The sequence below is a fragment of the Lichenostomus cassidix genome, chromosome 2 (assembly GCF_008360975.1).
Source record: "Lichenostomus cassidix isolate B80296 chromosome 2, HeHo_3.0, whole genome shotgun sequence".
NCBI classification, from domain to species: Eukaryota; Metazoa; Chordata; class Aves; order Passeriformes; family Meliphagidae; genus Lichenostomus; species Lichenostomus cassidix.
In genome coordinates, this window is record NC_139482.1 from 32187046 (window position 1) to 32208781 (window position 21736).

Genomic DNA, 21736 nt, shown 5'->3' on the forward strand with positions numbered 1-21736 from the left:
ATAAAGGGGCTTAAGCCTGTATGCAAATATTATCTGTTGGTGTTTTAAAGCTTTTGATGGGATGAGCACCCTGTGGATTGGGCTGTGACTAGTGGGCTGGCTTTCAAGGCTTAATTCTTGCCAGCAGCCTCTGGGTGAGGCCAGTTCAGCTTGCTGTAAGGAAAGCTTTCTTTACACTTGACAATACTATGTTATTTCTGGGTTTTATTGCATGTTTATCCTCCAGGCTCAGCAACCCTTGAGTGGACTCATCGTGTCCCTGGGTGAGAAGGACCACCCTGCAGTCCTAGGCACATTAGCTGCTGGCAGAATGGGAACCCCCAAGCCATCACCCACCTGGAGGAAGTTGCCAGCAGATCACAGCATTGGGCAGGGAGCTGGGGAAGGGAAAGGCTGGGGAAGTGTATAGGCAGTGTTCTCCAGGCAGGATTTGACATTTCAGCAACTCTACAGAGCAGCTGCCTGCTTCTTTTTGTTGTGCTTGCCCAGCAGATGCCAGTCTCTCCCCTCTGGCTTTATACCCAGAGCCACCCTTTCTGCATGGCAGTGGGAGAGATGGACAGGGATGGAGATTCAGTTGTGTGAGCATGGAAGTGTGGCGCAGGTTACACTCCTCCTGGTGTGAGCTCTCACATAGGGACACCCAGCCTAGGACGGGACTGAGCACCCTGATTGTGTTTGAAGCTCACAGCACAAAAGCACACAAATGATCACACCCATTCAAGCCAAAAGCTGGGCTAGCTAGCTCAGGATCACTTTTCTGTAGGATGCCTAGGGAAGAAGAAGAGCAGGATAAACATACATGGCACTTCCTCCAGATACCCAAAATTGCACTTCCACAATTTCAAGCTATTTTTTGTCAGGAACTTCCTGAGACAGATGTGTTTTTTGTATTCACTAGCTTCTAAAGGCTTTCCCACCTATGAGAGTCTCCAATGTCCTCTGAACTTGTAATGGCTCCTTATAGCTCTGTATTAACAGCATTCCACCCCCCTATCCCTTGTCCTGGAGAAGACAGTGAGTGGTTTCTGAGCATCCTCACCCTACTCTTCATCCTGTACACTGCTTTTATTGAGTTGTCTCTCTTCCAGACTGGAATATTCTGTTCTCCTAAAGTCATTGCCTATACTGAAGCTTTCTGTATCAAATCAGATACTGAAGCTGATTGTACTTTTTACTTTCCCCTGAACCTTCTTTGATTTTGCTGTACCATTTTTGAGATGAGAAGACCTGAACTCCACAGATTAATCGTAACGTGGGTGAGTCATGAGTTTGCACACTAGCATAATGTTCATCCTTCTTTTTTTCTATATTCCTGTCCTACTATGCCCTAATCCTTTAATTGAGGTTGGTTTTTTAGGTCACTACTGAGTGCTGAGCTGGCATGTTCATGGATCTGCCAAGTAAGTCCCAAGATCTTGCTCCTGACTGCTATAGGTCATCTCACAACATGACATTTTAGTTGTGAAACTAGGATTGCTTTTTCTCCCCTATGTATTCCCCTTTATATTTATGTACACTGCATCACATTTACCATGTTGTTGTCTTGTCACTAAGTCTCATTAAAGTACTACTAAAATCTTAACTCTTAAATCAGCCCTTATATAAATATTTTGCTGTTTTCAACAAATTTTCCCCTCTGCTCACTCCCTTTCCCAGGTTTCTTATGAATACCCTGACAGCAATGGTTGCACTACAGAGCACTGCAGAATTACTCTGGTCCCCTCCTCTGCTTACTATCTTTCAAATGTCTTTTTATCATGCAATGATTTTCCTTCTCGTGATAGGGAAGTCCTTGGCTGCTTGGACTCCCTTAAAAGCCTGTAGTGGGGAATCAAGAAACAAGTTTGCTGAAAGCATTTAGATATCCAACTAGACTGTATCAACTGAATTGCTCTTATCTGTATGTACATTGATCTTGTCAAACAACTCCAATCTGTAAAAATGGAAAAGGTCATGCTGACTCTTTCCAAGTAGATCAAATTTATTGAAGTGTCAATGAATTTTGTTCTTCATTACATTTTCCACTAATTTGCCAAGAGCATTTTTCAGACTTTCAGGTCTGTTCTTTCTCACATCTTCCCTGGAGCCTTTGCTAAAAAATGTTGGCCAGGCATTTGATGTTTGATATTTGATAACAACTCTTTGGATATCAAGGGAGTTTTAAGCAGAGAGCTATAATCTGCTAGTAGTAATTTAGTTATTTTCTCCTTGAGGTCTGTTGAAACTCCTGGGTGATATCATCTGGGTTTTGGCAACCTGTTGCTGCTCAATCTGTTTCAGTGTTCCCAGACCCAGTTCATGGGCACAGCTATTTCAGACAGACTTGCTAGTGGAGTCACCCCATTCCAAAACTGTTTCTGATGGGAGATTCTACTCTTCTACAGTGAACAAAGTGATTCAAAGGATACATTTAGTTTCTCTAATAGCTTTATTTTCTGCAAGTGCTTCCTTCAAACTCTGGTAATCAATGGGCTCCACTGATTTTCTGGCAAGCTTCCTGATCCTGATGTTCAGGAAAAAGAGATTTATTACTAGTTTTGATTCCTTTTGCTAGAAACTCATCAAACCCCTTTTTGGCTGTCAAATTGTCATTGCACATGTAATCTTCCAGAGTGTCTGTTACTTTCTAATTTGTTCATTTGGGTCAAACTTTAGCTGTTTGAAGGATTTGCAGTTATTCTTCTAATAACCTCCCTTATCTCACTGTTTTCAAAGCTACCATGTACTGCCCATTTTCAAGCCTACTTGATGAATAATGTGCACTGGCCCTGTGCTTTCAGCACAGCATCCTTTAGCAGACTTCATGTCTTCAGGAAATAATTAATTTTCTTTGTTGTCCCATTTTGTTTCTTTTAAACAAAATTCTTCATTTACATAAGCTTCTCCTCCCAGCCAACTCCATAATAGCCTGTTTTCTGATCAATATCCTTAAGCAGTTCCTCCATGCAATAGCTATTGACTGTTTCATATTACATTATTGCACAATATATGGACCATTTGCATGTAAATTATTGAAGTCGGGTGTTTGTTACTGCCTTTCCTGCCTCTCTGGCATCTTGGAATTCCCCCATATTCTGCAGCTGGTGTCAACATCCTGGTCACAGAGGCAGTATCATACACAGTGCTCTTCCTGTGCTATAGTGGTAACACTATATTAGATCTGTAATTTCAATCCCCACAGATTTTATGTTTCATACTGATGAGGTATTTTGTTGATTTTATTGATTCTAGCACGGCCTACTCTATACACTGAATATTTGGTATTGCAGTATCCCACTTACCATTCTCTTTCCATTGTATTTCTGATGCCTGTTATGTTGATTTTCAGCACCTCAGAGCTTCAGCTTCACCTCTGCTACCTTGCTTCACCTCTCTCCCACTCTCCCTTCTCCTTGCCTTTCCTTTCCTACCATATTGCTATCCACATGGACTGCAACCATCTGGTGCTCTGCTGCACTTCTTAGGAGCTGATCAAGGCTCCTCATGAAGTCCCTTCCCTTTTTGCTGGATGCTTTGCCCACACATAACTATGGTTCCCTAAACAGGATTTCTTATCTGGATGATCCCACTGACTTCCCTGGCTTTGTCCAAGCACGTTGTGCATCTCCTGTGACCGCAGGCTGCAGGTGCCGTTTGCACAACATTCCAACAGCTGCAGAAATAAATAGAGCCAAGTGCATCCCAAGGCAGAAACTTGGCTGCATCCAGGGCACTTTCAGGAGCCTGCAGGTACTTCAGTGTGGGTCTGTCAGTGGAGCACCTCGCTAACAACATAACTGGGTAACTCTGACCCCTGAAGGGCTATTCAGGTGTAGAAAATTGAGCAGCTGCACAAGAATTTGTGGGATTTGGGTCTGGATGTGTAAATTTAAGGCAAAGCTTTGCCTTCCTCTCTTCTGTTAATTAAGCAGAACAACTCCAGCAGCTCAAACAAACATGTGTGATTTTAATAAAATGCACAATTACAGAGCTGATTATTGGGATAGTAGCAAATACCATGTAAATCTTTTCAAACATTTCTCTGACTCAGTATTTTCCCCTCATTCAGTTTTCCCTGGCAGAGGGATGGGATGCCTCGGCAGGCTGAAACATTACAAAGAGCGACTGAATGCTTTGCCTAAATTTTCATAGGCAAACTCTGTGTAGCAGTGGGGGAGAGACATAAGGAAGTAGTAGTCAGTTTTGTTAGCACCTTTGCTTTATCTTACATGGAGCTGCTTGTACTGGTAACATGTGAAATCAGTTTTAAAGACAAGCCGCCAGGCAAGCTGTTGATACTGAAAGCTGTTGTAATTTGTGTTCATTTAATTAGCTCAGTGTTGGTGTTGTCCTGTGTACGCTGCTGCCCAAGCCACGTAATCTCCTCCGTGGGTGTGCCGTAGCACTCCTAAGTCCTGTGATGAGATTGTGCAGAAAGCATTAACCTTCTTTGTCTGACCCTTTTATTTGCACTCCCCCCAGGCTTTCATTCATCTCCACTGCTGGATCAATTAAAAAGGGAGAAAAAAAATCATTTCCATTGGCTAGTCCGCCAGCACGTGTGTCTGACGTGAAAATAAATGCTATAAATGCACAAGAGCTCGAATACTGTGAGTTACATTTTAAAGACAGTGTTCAGGGTCTAGCAGCCTGATTCCCACTGACATTAATGGAAGGCGTGAGGCTAAATCATAGTGCATTGCTTTCAGATCTGACCCCAGAAGACATTTCCTGATGGGAAGGAGCACAGCCTGAGAAATAAAAGTTTACAAAACCAGATAACAGAAATAATTGGATAAAAACGAGGAGACATAGGTGCAAACCTGAATGAATTACAATTCTGATAAGCTTGTGCGTAAGCAATAAATCCCTAAGACGAGAGGAAAAAAGAGAGACTTTAATCACAATGGCAACATTTATGTATTTTTACACAGTGGAAAATATTATAGGCTTGACCTCATTTTTATTTACCAGATCTGAAGATGCTGATGTCCTCTGACAGCGAACACTGAGTGACAGCCTGCAAAGCCTACAAGCTGCAGGGCACACAACCTCCCAGCAGGTGGCTTGGGCAGAGCAAACCAGGCTTGGGCTGTGGGGAAAAAGATCTTAAAATAGCTACAAAAGAGTATCAGACAGTTCATTCATGGCTTATTGATGCCACAGATCTTAGTTACATTTTATGGTCTGAGGCATAGGCGAAATATCTTTCCCAGCCCCGAGTCCTGCATCAATATTGCATGATTGTTCCGTTTAAAGTACAAAGAATTTTTGTCTTATATGATTTTGAGTCAGCACTGTGATGCCAGTTTACATAGCTGGGCATCTAGTCTGCAAGGTTTGGAAGATGAATTTGGTCTCCACTTGGGGATTGGTGAGTGGGAATGAATCTCACTGGACAGAACAGGCAGCAGAGGGTGGATTTTTGTGGCATGCAGCTCAGCAAAATGAAAGGCATTAGCACGCAGCCACTGCAGGAGATCTCATGAGCTGATGCGAGGACAGTTCTTTGAGGATGACAGTAACATTTTCAAATTGCTGTTGGAAATGATCTGCTTAAGTTTCTCAAGTTCCTTGAGTTCTACTCCCATGTCACTTGGAAGGTTTTTAAAATAGAACGCCTTAGGTTTAAGGAAGCAGCCTGATGGAAGTGTGAGACAGTAAAAGCAGGCAGGAGACTGGTTTTTCAAAATAAAGATGCACAAAATCCTTTATTCCCTCTGTTCTTCCCACACAATTTTCTGAAATACTATATTGTTTTGATAATTTGTAATTTACAGCAAACCACAAGAAGCACTGCCAGCATAAAGTAAGCAAAATCTTAGGATTCAAAATATGAGCAAGTCACCATAAAAGTGACTGAGCCAAGAAGAGAAAATTGTATTTTGGAAAAGGAACAAAAGAATAATGAAGACCAGACCTAGACTGCTAACATTTGTGACCCTGGCTTACAAAGAAAAGTATCCTCCACTGCATGAGTCAGGAAGCCACCAAAGGGTATCCAGAGAAGGATATACAGAACATTATCCAAAATGGTAGAGTTTCTCCCTACCAGCCAGAATAACAAATGTGACAATTTTCATCAATCCTGAAATCCTGAAACAGCCTGGAAAATCTGGGAAAGAGCAGTGCTTTGTATGATCTCTTCACCAGAGGGAAGGCTGGGTGCCATGAAGTGAGCAAAGTGCCTGCTAGATCATAAAACTAACAGTTGTTGCAATCTTGAGTGATATGAGCAGGAAAATGAAGCTATTTGATGATCTTCCTCTTCAGCAAGAGCTCATGCCACTCACTCTCTCCTTCTCTAGTTATGTGCTTAGGTAGGAACACGCACAGGGTTTTTCCATGGTTTCACCTGACACAGTAACTGAGCTTCAAGGACAATGTTGCTCACACCTGAAGAAAAATGTCTCTCATCAACAGTGGGAATGTTTAGTAGAATATAAAAATATCCTTTTAAGCTGCAGCAACACAGGCATGATCATTATAATTACGGGTAATGGAATGGCTGTGGATCCTGCTCTATGTTTAGTAGTCAGAATCAGGGCATTAATGTTTTAGACAAAGATAGGATCTGATTTCTCTTCCCAGAGTGGCTCCTCATTCCTCTCAACTGAGCAACCATAACATCCATATTCATACACTACATTTCTTCTCCAAAACATTGCCCTTGGTCTTGCTTATTTCAGTGTGAAAACTGCTTGCATTCTCCTAACAGTCCCCCAAAATTTCCTACTCTAGTTGCAAGTGTGCTCTGCACAGAAGCACTGTCACAGCCAATATAAGCAGGGTCAAAGCAGAGCTGAAAAGAAAAAGTGACATACCTAATCAAAAGGGAGACCTTTCTGGTCATAAGCTGTTTGTGGAGGCTCTGCCAAATCCAAGAGCAGTGTCTGATTTGACCTCTTATGTTAATAGCCTTAGCATTTCCAGCTTTTTTCTGACACTTGTCTCTGGTACATCTGCTGTAAGTGGTTATCTTTTTAAATGAGCATTTTTTACTTGGAGTGGATTTGGTTTCATTCTTATATTAAAAAAAAAAAAAAAAGTAGCTCTTTCAAAAGAACCAGGAAAAAACTCGGGAAAAAACCTCTGTGTGGCAGGAGTCCCAAAATTCATCTCTGAAAACACACAGAGCAGCACTCTTTTGAAAGTGCCAGTTCTGTGAAATCCTTGGCAGTCCCTGCAGGGCACCAAGTGCCCTCAGTTCTCAGGATAGTACTTGCAATTTAAAGCTGCTCAGGAGGCTTCAGGATCAAGCCACTACTGCTAAAAAATATGCCCCACTTCTTGCCCATGCACATACCCAACATGTCAATGCTGCAGTCATTAAAGAATTACAGGCTCTCACAGAAGGCATGATTTTATATCCTTGGGATTAAATCTAGTGCTTAGCCTTATTTTTCAAACAGAAAGATAAACACATCCATAATAAAACAGATTAACAGAGAAAATATGGGGTTTCTAAAATAAGTGACAATGTAAAGCAACAATAAAGCAATGCAGAGCTCACTGGTGGTTTTTCTGCTTCTACAGTGACACCAACCGAGAAATTGCATCTGGTGATGACATCTGTGTATGTTCAGTGGTTATTTATTCCACTGAAGAAAAATTAGCCGTGTAGTCATTCTGAAAATACTTTCTTATAGAGCATGAAGATGTTGCCTTGCTTTCTAGGGATGAACAACTCAATTTTGCATGGGCTGAGTGACCTCCTTCCTCCATGAGTTCACCTGATGTCAGATGAGGATGCTTAGCACATCACAGAAATGTTTTTCACTTCCAAGGAGTGAAGTCCTGTCTCTTTTGAAGTTAATGGGAGTTCTGCCATCAATCAGGCTCAGATCTCTTCCGAGGTCTGTAAAACAGATCTGTCTGCTGTCTGCATGTGTATTCTTTGACACTCTGCTGGCTTTGGCCACTGTTATGGTGTGTATAAAACCAAAGTTCATCTATTGGACATTACCATATTTTATAATGATAACAAAGCACTCTTTTTTCCTAGGACCTCCTATAAAATATAAACATCCAAAAAGCCTAAGCTCATCTTCCATTCACAACCCCCCTCTGAAGTGTGGAAAATGAGGAGGAGAATGTTTGTGATGATTTAGGCATCTGCTGGCCAGTTCTGATGTGCCTTGCAGAAGGATTTGCCCAGTTGTAGATGGGATCGCATTCATCTGAAAATGTATAAACATAAACAGTGCTCAGAAGCTACTGCCTAGTTTCACATCCTGCCATCCCCCTTCCACATATTGAATTAGTGCATTTATAATGGCATCACTGTTCATTTAATAAATTTAAATTTCAATTACAGACCACTAACAATTAGTCATACAGACTGGATATGACAGATGGGCCTCATCTATGGTTGATTACACTAAAAAATGCTATGTGAGTCTATTTTTAAAATACTATCATTCTAATATCCTTGCTGCATGCAAATAGCTGAGAAGTTCATAATGTATTAACGAGAAATTTGGCTTCCTGATAATATTGCAATTTGCACCGAGTATGAAGTTTATATTACAAAAGAGTTCGTTATTGTTTCCTATTATCTGGGGTTCTTTAGTAAAAATTATAGCAATGTTTGTGTAAAGACATGTAGCACAGTGTGATAATTTGGTTAGTCTTATTTCTCTACATGGGCTTGATTTAAAACATCAAACCAGAAAATGTGTCCAAGATAGAAAAATGCTTGCATGGAACACAGCAAGGGTGTGCCTGAATCATGTAAGGGGTTTTATGTTTGCCTTTGACTCCCTTGGATATCTGATATTTTAAAATTCAGCCATGAATGTACAGCTATTAAAAGATATATCTGGTAATGAAAACAAAGGCTCCTCCCTCCCTCCCTCCCTCCCAGCATGAAATGAGTATGTTGTATATGTTGCTCCTTTTGAAATGCTCATATAGACTCATGCAAACTAAATAAATGGAGGATTTTACATTCCTTCAAATGGAATTTAACTAAGATTTATATATTCAATAGTATTTGTACACTATATATATATTTTTTCTAGCCTCTGGGATTCCCATCTAGTCAAACAGAGTAGAGAAGAGTGATCACAAAAATGTTACATAGAGGAGCACATTTGAATGGCATTAGACTTCTGATTTCTATTCTCATGTCTTTTCAACTCTATTCACAAATGCTTGCTTTTGTAGCTGGCTAGCAAACTGAATTATCATGCCATGCTACGAAGAATGATTCTCACAGAAAGCAATCTTTCTCTTAAAAAATCTGCCTTTTTAAAGAAGAGATTTATTTGCTTTTCTTGAAACAACTTCAGAAAAAAAGATCTTGTGTTAAAGAAGACAAAAAGGTAGGAGAAAGTCTTTTTGAGGAACACCAATAAGAAAATCAGGAAAGAGCATATCAGATAACTCAAAACCACCCATGAGAACCACCGACCTTGGAAGATTTAAGTTACATCAGAAAAATTAAGGAGAAAGGGCAATTTTAATCTGAGATGTAAAAATAACCTAATTCAATTGGGCTCTGTGTTTCATATTTATGGCACAAACTTTGGCCTTTTCATTTATTTGTATTAGTTGCCCTAAACCTTTAATATCTGGAGAGCAAGTTTGTTATTGATAGTCTCTGATGGCTATGAAAGATGAAATATATACAGAATACAAATATCAGACCAGAACTTCAGGCTTGCAATGTATATAGCACTTCCACAACTCCAGAGTAATAGAAAGGGCCATAAAGCAACTTAAATTATCTTCTGAGGAATCTTTCCATCCCGGGAGCACCCTGGCTGACAGCTCTGGCCACAGGGCAGCTGGGTGAGGAGAAGACAGCACGATGTAAATGTTACTCCAGGCCAGTGACCCCTTGCTGTTCAACAGCTCCCTTAGGTGTGACCCCAGCTGAGGCTGCTCCCGGGGCCAGTAGCTTGATGGTATCCCTTGGGAACACCAAAAGAAAGGAATAAAGACAGTGGAAAGTCCCTCTCTCTTTTCTCTCTCTTGCTTCTGGTACTGTGCCGAGTGCAGCTTAGCCACAGGGGTGGTGACAGGCCAGTGTGTGTAACCCTATTCAGAAAAAATCATGGTTGGTAATTCTGTTAAATCACTTTATCCCTGAGTAAAGCAAACATCAGAGCAGATTTTTGTATTCTTATTTTTACAGTTTTCTTGCTTGACTGACAAAATAAATAGAATTTATATGCCTGTCTGTCCATCTGAGTCTATGTGGGTTTTCGTGTTTAAGCTGGCTGCATTCCCTGGAGTAAATGCCATGTTGCCATTAATCACTATGTGATGATGTGCACTAAAAACAGTGTCTGTGTATGTGGCAAGAGAAGAGCAGCATACCACTACGGAATTTTATGCTGAATTCACTCATTTGCATGGCTTGCAAAAACCTCTTTTTCAGGAGGGGAAAGAAGCAGTGTATGAAGGGAGCTCCAGGAGTGTTTCCAGGGCAATGCTTAACCCATGATTTGCTCAAAATCCCTCAGAAGTTCTTCATTCTGCATCAGTGGAAGAATCTGTGCTGTTGCATTGCTGATTGCAAATGTTACCAGGTTTGAACCAGGGCTCCACGGGCGAAGGTTAAGCCCTTGTGACTGCTGAGGCAGCTCTGGGCTGATCTGGGGCTGACATGCTCCGGGTAGCTGGAGTCCAGCCCTGTGCTGAGCTCTTGGTAAACAGCTCTTGGCCAGTTCACAGGGCAGAAAACACCAGGCTCACTGCAAAGGGCAGAAAACACCCAGCTAAGGGGTCTGCTGCCTCTGGTTCCTCAACACCTCTCGGCTCCTTTTTGCAGTCTGAAATGCTATATTCCATATCCAACCTCAAGAAATGCCTGCCTGCTTGCACTGTCTTTGATGACAGACACCATGGACCAGCTGCCCTTGCCTGGGAGGAGGCCCTCATGCCCAGGAAGCCAGTGAGGTTGGGGTGCCTCGTTTTTTGGGGTCCCTGTGACTCTGTGGGGTGCCTGGGGTTCTAGGATGCTGCATAAGTGAACTGAGGAAATCCCAGGGGCTCCACACCACAACTGTCTCTTCTCATGTCTTGGTGCAGAGTTTGGAGCGATTTCACATTATTCTGGATGTAAAAGTTCCTGTTACCATTCTCCACTGGACAGATTTGTGCATGTTAAATTAGCCAATCTACAAAATAATGACTTGCACCTAAAAAGTAAGATGATAAAATGATTGAGGAGGAAATCATTGTAATGCTCTTGAGCAGCGCTAAATTGGTTATAACAGATAAAATACTTGCTTCAGCTTGCAGTTATAAGAGAGAGAGAAAGCAGTGCTACATATGTGTTTGAAGTCTGAAAAAGTGATGAAACACAAAGTTTATTTTCTAGTTTCCATCTGAATACATCAGCATGAAAGAAGATACAAAACTCATGCTGCTTTTTCTGCAGACCATTGTTATTCCTGTGCATGAGATACAGGAGATATATGATATTTATATAATTCTGAACTACAGACTCTCCCTCAGCCTGTATCCTGTGGGGCTGCAAGATGGATCTTTTAAGGGATTCTCCTTTCCCGCTTCTCCTCTATCTTTCTAGTCTTCCTTGCAGTACAACCCAGCACACAATCCAACTCAGGGTTGTTTTATTTCTGTGGCAGCTCTGCAGAAGCAAAGAGGAGGCCTTGGGAGAGTTAATTCTGTGTCAAGCAGCATTAGCTGTAGCTCTGATTTCCAGTCGGAAATCCCTGGGGTTGGCTGAGGACAGCGCTACAGACATGAGTTGGTCTCCTGATTTCTCTCCCGCCTCACTGATTACCCCAGGCCCACTGAAATACCTTGGGGCATCCTCTGTTTTATCCAGATGATGGAGGGACAGTGCTATGGACGAATTATGGTCCCGGCCATTGCCCCAGATTATGCCAGGCTTTCATCCCTTCCACTCTAAATCAGAGGGAACAGTTTAATACTGAGGCTTGTAGTACAGCACTTCTGGAAAAGAAATCACATGGTTTTTTCTTGCACATATTTTTTCTAGTTTTCTGGTCTCTTCTAGACTCAGAAGAGTAAATGTGAGGAAACCCTTGGGTTGAGATAAAGACAGTTTAATGGGACAGAGTGAAAGAGAATAATAATAATAATAATGATAATAATTATGATAATGATGATGATCATAACAGTAATTATAATAATAATGGTGATGATGATGATAACAGAAACAATAACAACAGCATCAGAATAATTAGGTTATACAAAACAAGTGATGCACAGTGCTGCTGCTCACCACCCACAGTCTGATGCCCAGCTAGTTCCTGAGCAGAGGTCCCTGACCAGCTTTCCTTCACAGTTTTTATGCTGAGCACATTGTCATATAGTATGGAATATCCCTTTGGCCAGTTTGGGTTGGATGTCCCAGGTGTCTCCCCTTCCAACCTCTTGTCACCTCTCAGTGACAGAGTATGAGAAGATGAAAAGTCCTTGACTTGGTATAAACACCAAGGTATAAACAACTGAAACCATCAGTGTGTCATTAACATTAATTTCATACTAAATTCCAGACATTATACCAGCTACTAGGAAGAAAATTAACTCTCTCCCAGCCCAAACTGGGATTCTTTGATTTTTTTCAACATTATTAAATATATTGGAACAGAACCTTTTCCCTGTATGAAGCTTTGTATCTGGTACTGCACCAGTTGTAATATCCCTCCTTCTCCATGAAGCTGCATGGCTGCATTAAGGCTTTTCCTACTGCAACTCTCGTCTGTCATCATAGGCACTCCTAAAGAACTATTCCAGCTGAAAAAACCCAAACAATGCCACAGAAGCAGACAGGAATACAGACATTTCTCCTCAGTCCGCACTGGGGAAGCTGCAGGGCTTTCCAAACAGTTTCTCTGACCCAGCCTCCAAGAGTTTTACCTCTTTGAGCGCCTGTAGCTCTTGAAGCTCTCACTCACTGATGACAAAAGACATTTCATGGTCACCTGATAGCCTTGTTTTTACATGTACATTGCTTTTAAAAGTGATTGACAGTTCGAGCTCAATCCAGTGTTTCTAACAGCAGCCTCTTATGATTACTCTAACCACTCTGTTAAATCCCAGGCTTTTCTTAAATCCTGGGAATTGACAGCAATCTAAATACATGAATATTAACCTCGGGTCACTAGGGCTTAAGTTTTTGCAATGCACAAGTCTTGCATTAATACATTGTTAATTTTACTGATAAATGGCAGCAAAACATGAGCTGATTCTCTTTCATTGTAGTTATTATTTTTCTGGTTGGATATGGAACTTACACAGTACAAAAAATACCATTTATAACACTAGTTTTATTAATGCAAAGAGGGGGACTCCCATGTCCTAAAAATATGGTGTCTTGTGTGTAGTAGGAATTTCTCTACAGAAATGAATAATTTTTTCTGACAAAAAATGGCCACATTCTCTGCTGGATTAACTCCAGTGGAGTAGTACAGTCGTAGAGAGGAAACTGGCAACATTTTCCTCTGAAGGTCATTATCCCCCCAGACCACAGAAATGCAATTTCAGACACTGATTCCTTCTATTGTGCCAATAATGGGCGACGGTTTTGAACCACAGTGATCACAAGGTAAAATTTATGAGAGACACAAAACAGTCTTTAAAGCTCTGAAGTTGTCATTCTACCTGTTTAACAAGAAACAATTTCTATCTATCAGAACAAGAATACAAAAAGATTGAAGTAAAAATTGCAATTTTGATTTTAAAATCAAATTAACCATGAAAATGCTATTTTTCATTCCCTCACAGTTATCTTGTTGTGTAGACATAGAAGTTATTAATGTGATATTTCAAATAAGTTTTATATCCTCCTATAGTGAAGTCTGTTTCTGAGTTATCTCAGCAATGCCCAATTCTATGGGAAAGATTTGTGATATACATTGGTGACACAAACAGAGCTCTGTAGTGTTCATTTCTTGTTATCTTCTAGAAACGGACAATTAAATTGCCCTGACAATACCCAGGTGCTTCTTTTCAGGAGCAGAAAATTGTATTCTTCCCAGGAACTACTCAGTTTACCTTTCATCAAGTGAGAAGGATTTTCACTTTCATTCTCTATTTTAAAATTCACACAGGATTTATCCTGCAAATGTCAGGTGCTTGATAACAAAAGCGCATATTTACTCTGAAGCCAGAAGCAGCTCATATTTTACATAAGACTTGGAATTTCAAGGAAACTCTGATTCCTTTTTGACTGAGCTGTAAGTCAACTGGTTAGTAGTGTTTGTATTTGTAAATGGTTTGGTATTTCCAGTAATTTATTTTGATCCTGGCAGTGTTCACATGAGAAGTATCACTGCCAAAGTTCAGAGATAACGCGTCGTGTTTTTCAGATTTCTTTCTTCTGGGTGATGAGAGGAGCATGGCTGGATGTGCCCTTTTGAGTTGTGTTCCTTACTCCACTGGCATCATGCCATACTAGCTGATGATCAGGTCACTTGCTAATGTGCTCATTTGATTTGGCAAATGTAAAAATAAATCCTGACCAAACAGCTAAAGCAAATATTGTCAAAAGCAGCCTCTGACCTTGTGATGCAGTGCAGGTGAGTGTGAGTTGGGGAGCATGAGTATCTGTCTGGAGAAACTGCTCTCTAGGCACTGGAGCGCACGCAGTTAAATTCTTCCCACCAACTTCTTGCTATAAGTGCATCTTGAATTAAACAATCCTTCTGTGCTCTATAGCTCTTGATAAAAATATATGAGTGAGAATTGAATCAGGACCACAACCACATCCAGACTTGTTCAGCTGTGGATACAGATTCCAGAGCCTCGGTCCCAAGCTGACATTACTCATATGCACACACTCACACACTTTCTTATTAATGGAAGCTAGGAAGAAATATTCTATACGATTACATATTCAACTGCATATAAGCTGCTATTCATCAGCTGGCTGACTCATGGTCTTTGTTTCAAAATCCTTGCTTGCACTATGGTACTGCCATTAGGGTATTGTCAACAAATTCAATTAAATCTTCAGATATGACATACTTACACTTTCATTTCCTCATTAAAATACTTTCCTTGATAGCAATGTAAACTTAAAGGAAATTTCAAAGAGATTTACAGAGTTGTTAAGGTTTTATTTAACATCTTAAACTAATAACTTGTGTATGAATCTCCATTTCTCTTTAGATAATTGCAATTGCTTGGAAAAAAATAATAAATAGAGCATAAATCCACTACCACCAGAATGAATTTCATTAGCATGTTTAGTATTTACTGGAAATTTGAGTTTCATTAACATTAAATTACAAAAATTCTCTTGCTTGTTAGAGTTAGGTCCATGTTCTTTGAGGTGCTGATCACCTTTTTTTGAGTGCTCTGACATTCAGAAATTATTCAGCCGTAGAAGCACACCGCCCACAATATAGTTAGACTTTTAGTTTAAAAAAATGCTTTTAAATTAAATGTAGAGCCACCCTCAACTTTCTATTTAGAATTTGACTTGAGGCTTTTAATGGGTTTGCACATTGCTGTGAATGTAGCCAAATGACTCTATTAATGAATTTAATTCTATTTATGACTCTTGAACATCTAAACTGTAAACTAAATTATTTACATCTTCATACACTTTTCAATACAGAATTGTTTTTTAAGGTACTTGAACTATCACACCGGGAAATTAGACCAGTTCTACCAACTACACAGCATGCAACACCAGTCTGATTCAACTGAGAAGCAGATCAGAGAAAGACATTTAGCAGCAAGCTGCGTTGTTCCTTTCTCTAGTGAATTGTGCAGTGAATTGGCATGGTTCTAGGCACGCACTGAAAGAGGCGTTTTTGAACATTGTAATCTGGTGGTGAGAGTGCTTAAGAGTGTGATATTACTTAAATCTATCTGTGATTAGGGAAAAAATGTGAAATTTGGATAGAGGTCTCCTGGGTACTTTTTGTTCTGCAAACTTAAATCATGGTATAAGAGTCCGGATCTGTGAGCTCTTCTGCTTCTCTCAAATCCTGCACAGTGATTTTAACAGCCTTTATACATATCATCTAACCTCTTCACAAAGGCTTATCTGCTTTAAAATGAGACATTATAGATATTTGCATTGCATGCCCTCATTAGTAGAATAATTTTAAACTTACTGTTTGTAATGATTAAATGGTTAAATTTAGTGTGTGCATTGGGTTATCGGGTGAAAGCCAGTGATGTCCACAGATGGCAAATACATGCAAATATCCATGTTTGGTATGAGAAATGGGGGAATGCTGCAGCAGTCAAATCAAAAGCAGATAACCTCCAGCTATATCACTGGTGAATCCTGATTCCACTGAGGTCAGTAGCAAAACTCCCATTGCTCTCACCAGAAACAGCACTTTGGTGACCCTGCTGTAATAGCAAATTCATGTAGCATGGGGATCAAACATTTGAAAATAACATGGAGTATCAGAGCAATCTTCTAAAATAGGCTATTAAAATCAGGCAGATTGGTATATTCTCTGTCTCTTAAATCAGTCTTATTTTAATGAGCTGCTTTTGGGAGTTTTTCTGAGGATTTTTTCATACGTGTGTAAGTGCTTTGCCGACTTCAGCACCCTATATAAAAGACAGTGAAACACAGCAAGTTTTCTGAAGAGGCAAAAGAGGCAAACACATAATACTACTCCTCTGTTCACTTTGGGAGAAGGAAAAATGACAATTTATAGAAAAAAATGTAAGCGTGCTTCATAACCACATAGCATATCAGCTGAAAAATGTGACCCTGCCAGCGCTGGATGTTTTTCAGCCTTATTTTACTGCTTATTTCAGTGTAAGAATTAAAACTAATGTAAGTCCATAAACTCAAGCCGCATAAAAATTTAATTTGAATAGAATAGTCCATCCTAATAAGACTTTTTTGTTTGGACTAACAGAAGAGGTACAGGAGCTAGCACATTTTTGGAAGTTAAGCCAGACATATTCCCTTTACTATAGAGTGGGCATGAATCTCTCAAAGATCAGCGGTAGAGCAAGCACAAACAAACAAACAAACAAACAAACATACTTGGAAAGGAAACAAACAGCATCCAAAATAAAAAGAATGCTGTTGCTCTCTACAGGAATGTTTTCACTCTGATCTATGCTACATAACCAACCTAAAACTCTTCAGCTAGCAAATAGTCAGAGCTTTAGAGGGACTTGGATGGCTTAGGGGATTGCTTTTGGGATACAGAAGCTTTCATCTCTACGTCATTGCTTCTGGCTTTCATCCAAAGGGGGTAGTGATCAAAAGCTGCTGTAAGATGAGCCCTTCAATACTCTGCATGAAACACGCAGAGAGTGCTGTGTCTGCCTAGCTGCACCCACTGCCCCCAGCTGAGACCCCAGTCAGCCCTTGCTTGTGACACAGGCTTGTGGTCCCCAGGGAGCTGGGGTGCCTGTCCCCACCACCTCTACACTAAGGATTTCTGCATCCCTGCTGAGAGAGCTGCACCCACAGGGCTTGTGGCATAGGGGTACTAGAGGAGGGTGTGCAGCGCCACACTGCATCTCTGCCACCCCTGGTTTGGTAAGGGCATGAGGAAAGACATCCAGAAACACACATCCAGATGGATGGGGCTTCAGGCAGCAGTGTGTGGAAGGCTGTCCTTCCTCTCACAAGTACAAGCAATAGAATCAGTTATGCTTCTCATCAGGCAGAAATTGCAAAGAGGGAAGAGAAGGGAAGGCAAGGAGAGGGAACACAAACCATTCTGGTTAATGCTAGCGCTAACTGCAATTATGGCTGAACTCCTGGCAGCCCTCATAATGAGGTTCTTGGATGAGATGGTAGGTTTCAGAGGCTGTGCAACATTTTCTAAATCAGATAAAATATTCTCATCTTTTTTTTTTCTTGCATCAGAAAAGAGATTTGAAAGAACAAATCTACCTGCTAGGTCCTTCAGGCTATGTGGAAACAAAACTTAGCTTGGGTGGAGAATGAGAAAATTTGAAGGACCCGGCTGGGCTGGACAAGGAAACTCAGTTCCTCTGATCAAAAGAGAGGTAAAACTCCTAGTGTGATCACCCAGAAAACTTACTGCTGACAACCGTGAAATTGCTGCTATACCAACACACATCAGAGACACAAATACACAGTTTTAAAAGGAGTTACTATTTTAAGTATCAGAAAGTCTTGGAAAAAAAATTAGTGGATTGACTCTGCTTTATAGTATAGATTACTATAGACTAGGTTTTGAGAAAACTTCATTTTCAATGAACAGAGCCCTCTGGGAAAAGAAAAAAAAGAGGTGCAGTTTTAGTAACATACCTTCAAAGCTGTAAATCATCATTGTTTACATGGGTTAAAAAGATGGTTCACAGAATTATGATCTTAGGAAATGACAGAAATGTTTGGTATTAATTATCTCATGAAGGAGGTGTAATTTATGCTAATGAAATCTATCAGGTACGAATGCATTTGTTACAGGCTGTCACCCACTAATATGGATGAACAAGTAGTGGAAGAGAAAAATCACCTGAATTACTGCCACTAAATAGGTACAAGAATTCCATGCAGGCCAATGGTTTTTAAGTCTCACATGGAATTCATACGACTGAGGAAACTGATGTATGGGGAGAAGACAGTTCCTTCTCAACTAGAAAAGTATGTGAGGACACACTGCCTCTGAGGATTGTGAGAGATGGAAAATCAGAGCAGGAGTTAACCATAAGAGCTGGAAGGGAGGGAAGCTTAGCTAGCAGGCAGTCATGCAAAATAGCAACTTTCAGGTGGCAGATGCTTCCCTCTCCCAGCTGGAAAACACAGTGTTGAGGAACATGTTTGCATCAGACATGGAACTAAAATCGTAGCATCCCCAGGGGGGGTCAGGCAGCTGCACAAACCCAGCTCCTTCATTTGTGTCCTTGCTCCTGGTGTAAGTGCCTCAGAGCCTCAGCAATGTGCTTGCAGTGTGCACCTGGCTTGCAAGACCACATCATCCACTACATTTTACCTGTCAAATGGGGCGTATTGCTTCTCTTCCCATGACATTTTATCTCCACTGGAAAGGGCAGAGTGGTGGCAAGAACTTGGCTCTTCACCTTTACAAGCTGGTGTGCGTACATAATCACTTGACTCAAGGAGCTGAGACTTTGGGAAAAGCACCAAATGTTTATGTGCCCTGAGATAAAACTGTGAGATTCAGCAGCAATGCTGCTTGGAGTGCCAGGAGCTGATGGGCTGGGCACAGCTAGGTTTCTATTGACGCAGATTAGAGTAATTAAGATGACAAGTCTGATACAACCCCAAATCTGAGCTTCTAACCCAGAACACCCTTGTGACATTATGCTGAGGAAAGGGGAGTATGGAGCTGCTGGGCTAGCTCCAAGAGAAGTTCTTCTGGGAGACAGATTTGTGGCAGAGCCAATGTACACAGAGCAATGTACAGGAGAGAAATCAGCTTCATGGATTTTTTTTATTTGCTCGGATATCCTCCTGACAGGATGAAAGTGCATTGCTTTTCAGACACTGATGGCTTTTGGTGCTCCAGTTAAAAATTCTTTTATGAAAAGAACACATGGAAATGACTGTCATTAAATGGCACAGTCATGGGTGGGAACAAGTCAGGGGCCTGCAGAGTGGCTTTGAGAAGTGGCTCTGCTCAAGATAAGGCTCTTAGCTGCAGGTTCTGTCCAGGGGGCTCAGGACGTGGAACAGCTTAGCATCAAAGAGCTCCGCTTGGAGTGGAGCTGGATAGCTCTTGAATTATAAATGCATTAAAAATACCAAGCATTTTTCAGAGTCATGTTTCAGAATTTTTTCAATCTATCAGCAGAGTAGAAGAGGTGAAGAAAGATTTTGCAAGGTGTAGGGTAAAACAGAGCAGAGAGTAATAAAATACTACTTGTAAACGAGCCCAGTTGGAAGGAGAGGCTCTTTATGACAGCTTGCCGAGGCTGTAGTGTTTTGCAAAACTGTGTGATAAACTCCAAATAGCTTCTCTGCAAATCTCTGGAGGCAGAACAGAGCTAAGGCTGGCTGCTGTTGCTGCCACAGCTTTCAATGAATGAGCTCAAAATGGACCCTCTAGTGACAGCTCTGTCAAAGAATAACAATCAGATGCTCTCGACGACAACAACTTCAACATATATATTTTTGTAAGTATAAATGAACCTTAATGTTCTGGCTTCAAACAAAATGAAATGCTCAAAGTTTTTAAGATGCGTGGTTGGACTGTGAACAAAATAAAAACGTACTGCATTTTTTCCCCTATTTAGATTGCAAAGCACGATTCTCACTAGAATTGTGATGAGAACAGAATACAAAAATAGTTGGTGTTGGTGGGGGAAAAGACTGGATAAAGGTAGCTCTGCCATCACCTTCAGAAGGAAAATGTCAGGGGACTCACCATCACCCAAGAGTTCAGGTGATCTGACTCCAAAAGGGAGGGCCTGAATGATTTTGCAAGCTCACAGTTTTGACAAGCAGAACAAAAATCATGTTATGGGGGACACACTTCAGACTTCAAAAACTAATCGCCTAGAAATGGGCTTAATCAGAGTCAAGTTATTACCGCATGATATTATCAATGGCTCTATGAATACCTGATTTCACAGCACCAATATATTCTGCATTTGGAGATTGCATTGTGTCTTCTTTCCCAGTAGAATAAATCAGGAGTGTCTGCCTCTGAAAAGGCAGGTGAGGTGAATCTTCACACTTAGTTATGTTGAGTAAAATAAGGGTTGTACTGCAAGTGACAGTCAGTTTTGTGTCGCTGACTGTCAGGGGGACTGCCCTGGCACCAAATTACTGGGGACTCACTCACAGCCACTACGCAAGAGTTAACATTTCTGTGGTGGAAGTGAGGTGTCCTTTTTGGATTCTGCTCAGGTGTAGCTGCTTGTGCAGTCTCAAGGAGCTACCACTATTGCCAAAGGAAAATTAAAACAAATCTGGCTTGGCTAATAAAAGGCTATAAGTATTAATGGCTTTTTCTCAAATTGCCAGGAAGTTTCAATCTCTGATGTGATAAAGACAGATTATGTACAGACCAGTGTTATCATGCTATTTTTAAATTTTGGTATGCTAGAAATTGCAGTCATTTGCCCTGGTCTTTTGGCAGGGAGTGTAAGAGTCTCAATAAGAACGTGATTGTTATTTTCAAGAGAGGAAAGAACAATTCTTAGGCATTAAGGCTATTAGTTTGGACAGTAATAAAAACAACACCACTTTATGGACCCAGGTCTCAGAAGTGCTGAACATTCACAGATCAGTAAAATCAATAGCCTCTACTCAGGATTACTTAAATCTAGAACATAACAACATCCAGTGCAATTTAATACCAGTTGCCTATTAGCTTTTAATGATTGTATATATTTTGACAAAACTGCTAAGATATGATTTTACAAATTGGAAGTTCCTAACTGTGCCACACAGTGAAAAATAATCCACCCATACAAGGAAAATTATATTAACAAATGCTGCTAAGAGCAAACATATTTACAAACCAAAGCTGAGCAACAAACACATATACCAGATGTTACTGAGATATAGATAGTCTGAATTGCTCAGCTGAAGTAGCTGAAATTCTGCAGAGTACTTTTTTTAGAGCATGTATTTAATGATGGATATCCTAGCTCTTGAGCAAGTTGTCATAGAAGTCGGAACACGGCAGTTTTGAAGTTGTCTTTAAGATTAAGTGTTAAATAAAAGTTCAACAACTCCAGATAAATTTTCTCCTTCTTCTTCCACATTTTTAGGTAAGAAAGGCCTTTCAGCCACACAGATAATAAAAATGAAAATTTGGAAGGCACTTCCCACTGTCAAATAGCCCCTTTCATCAAGAGGCAGGATTTTCTGTGA